The sequence below is a fragment of the Microtus ochrogaster genome, unplaced genomic scaffold (genome assembly GCF_000317375.1).
Source record: "Microtus ochrogaster isolate Prairie Vole_2 unplaced genomic scaffold, MicOch1.0 UNK43, whole genome shotgun sequence".
NCBI classification, from domain to species: domain Eukaryota; kingdom Metazoa; phylum Chordata; class Mammalia; order Rodentia; family Cricetidae; genus Microtus; species Microtus ochrogaster.
The window spans coordinates 1,281,390-1,284,367 of record NW_004949141.1 but is presented as its reverse complement, the minus strand read 5'-3'; positions in this window follow the sequence as shown (position 1 = coordinate 1,284,367).

The window sequence follows — 2,978 nt, the reverse complement described above, 5'->3', positions numbered from 1 at the left end:
CCTCCCCCTCCCCCTCCCCCCTGTCTCTGTAATACATACATGGCACAAAAGGTTTTTAATTTTTTTACCATCATACAGAAATGACTTTCTTTCGGAAAAATCTACTTCTAATTTATGGCAAGCTTTACTTTCAGGGCTAAATCCATAGAACAATACGTTCTATTTCACTCTTAATGACTGGTGTGCAGAGCAGGAACGTTCTTATTCTTTGCAGGAGTTCCTTCTTACACTGTCAGGTATCAGGACTCTGCCTTTTGAGATGATTTCAGCCACCAAGTCAAGAGGAATGTGTTCTAGTCCTTTCTTTCATTGCCTTTATACTGTGCCGTCAACTGATCCCACTGTACTCAGTTTGCTTAGTTCTCAGCGACTGTTGGTGTTTTTTCCAGTTTCTATGAACATCTGGTCCATCACTGCTTTCATGGGTACATCTTCATTCTTCTTGCTCATCACCATCACTTGGGCCAGGGCTGTCCCTTCCCAGAGACAATGACCCCTGTGCTGATGACTGCCACCACCACCCTCTTTGGGGACTTAGACTCTCAGTAGCTCCTTAGATATATTTTGCCTACACGTATGTCTGCACAATACCTGTATACCTGCTGCCTTCAGAAGTCTGAGGAGGGCATCAGATCCCTTGAAACTGGAGTTAAAAGCAGTTGTTCGCTACCAGGAGGGTGTTGAGAATTGAATCTGGGCACTCTGCAAAAGCAGCCAGTGCTCGTAACTACTGAGCCATCTCTCCAGCCTCTAACCTGCTTTTATAGCACTGTTTATAGGTGTTAGACACCTCTAAAAAACTAAGTGTTCTGTCTAGATCCATATATACCAGACTGGGGGCATATCTCAATTAATAGATTGCTTTCCTAACAGGCACAAGATCCTGGGTTCAATGCCTAGCACACTGCACAGAACTGAGTATGGTAGCTGATGCTAGAATCACAGCACATGGGAGTTGGGGGCAGAAAGCATTCAAAGTCATCTTTGGTTACATAAAACCCTGTCTCAAAAAAGATAAAGATCAAATGCCTTCTTCTATAAGTTTCTGTTGTTTGGTTATTTTAACAGATGTATGTGTGTGTACAACTGTAGGAATCTGTTCTTTCCTTCTACCATGTAGGGCCTAGGGATTTAATTTATATTGTAAAGCTTGGTAGTTTTACTCACTGTACTGTCTAATCAGCCTCATCTTTTCCCTTTTAAAACTATTTTATTTTATATTTTATAGGCATGGGAGTTTTTTACCTGCATGTCTGTACAGTACTGGTGTGCCTGGAGGCCAAAAGAGGGCACTGGGTCGCCTGAAACTGGAGTTACAGATGGCTTAAGCTGCCATGTAAGTGCTGGGAATTGAACCCAGGTCCTCTGGAGAAGCTGCCAGTGTGCTTACCAGCTGAGCCATCTCTAGCCCCAGTCTCATTTTGTCTGTCTACCTCCCTACTCTCTTTCCATCATCCTTACCAGTCCAGGTCTTTATCATCTCCAGTGTGGGAGAGTTCCTAAGTGGGTGGGGGGGGGGCGGCTAAGGGCAAAGTTCCTTATTGAAATGCAATTGAAAACAACTCTCATAAGGAACTTATCAAAAGATAACAGGTCTCTGGACTTGATGAAAAGGCCAAATATCAGTTACACAGTCAAGACGGGCTGAGGGGAGGACAGGAAATTCAGTGAACTTTATAGGCAAAGAGAAAGGGTTGAGGAGCTGGTCAGTTTTTATTACCGGGCACAAACTAGAGTCAACTGAGGAACTGGCCTGTGGGCTTGTCTGTGGGGCATGATCTGGACTGCAGATTGATGCGGGGGGATCAGTACACTGTGGGCAGTGCCATCTTTGGGTAGGGGCTTCTAGACTGTCTAGAAGGGTAGCTAGCTGAGCAAGCCAGTAAGCAGCATTCCTTTGTGGATCTGCTTCAGTTACTGCCTTCTGGTTCCTGCCCTGACTTTGCTCAATGACTGACTATAGCCTATAAGCTGAAATAAACCCTTTCCTTCCCAAGTTGCTTCTGGTTAGTGTTTTTATCACAGTAACAGGGAAGCAAGACATTTGGGAATGGGTGTTAACCTTGCCATATCTAAAGAAAAAAAAAGCCAAACAGGGAGAAGGAACAAGCAATGGGCAGAGACGGGGCTTCTTACCCTACACTGACATATAAATCTTTTATAAAACTACAGATGCATCATCTCAAAAGATGATCATAAGATCTCTCTTCTAATCTCCCAAAAGACTTCGACTTAGACAGAAGCAAACTGCTTTGTACCAGTTATCAGCAGAGAAGCAGAAGAGGGTATATTCTATTTTCTCTTCATTTCACTGAGAAAGCAGGTGATTTAAAAAAAAAAGATTTCATTTTTACGTGTATGGATGTTTTGCCTTGCACACCTCTACCAATGCATTCCTGGTGGCCCTGGAGACCAGAAGAGGGCACTGTATCCCACTGCATTGTAGTTACTGGTAGTTGTAAACTGCCACGTGGGTGCTGAGAATCTAATTTGGGTCTTCTGCAAGAGTAGTCAGTGCTCTTAACCTTTGAGCCATCTCTTCAACCTCAATTAAAAATTTTGTGAGAAGGCCTCCTGGAGTTGGGGAGAAACAGAAAGAGGCAAAAATCAGGGCCAAAAAGACAGCCTCTTCAGGGCCAAACTGGGGTGCATGCTCCCCCAACCCCAGCGTGTGAGACTCTTCTCTCACACACTGCACAAAAACCAACTCCAAATGGATTCAGGACCTGAACATAAAACCCGAAACTTTGAAACCATTAAAGGAAAAAAATAGGAAATGAGCTTCAAGACAAAGGCACAGAAGGGAACTTTCCAGATAGAACCCCAGTCTGCAGAAAATAATACCCAAATCAACAAATGGAACCCAATGAAATGACTGAGCTTCAGTACTGTGTCTGATGAGACCGCTGACAAGATGGGACAAAATATTTGCCAGATGTACATCTGATAGTGTTGGACTCTAGCGTCCAAACACCGAG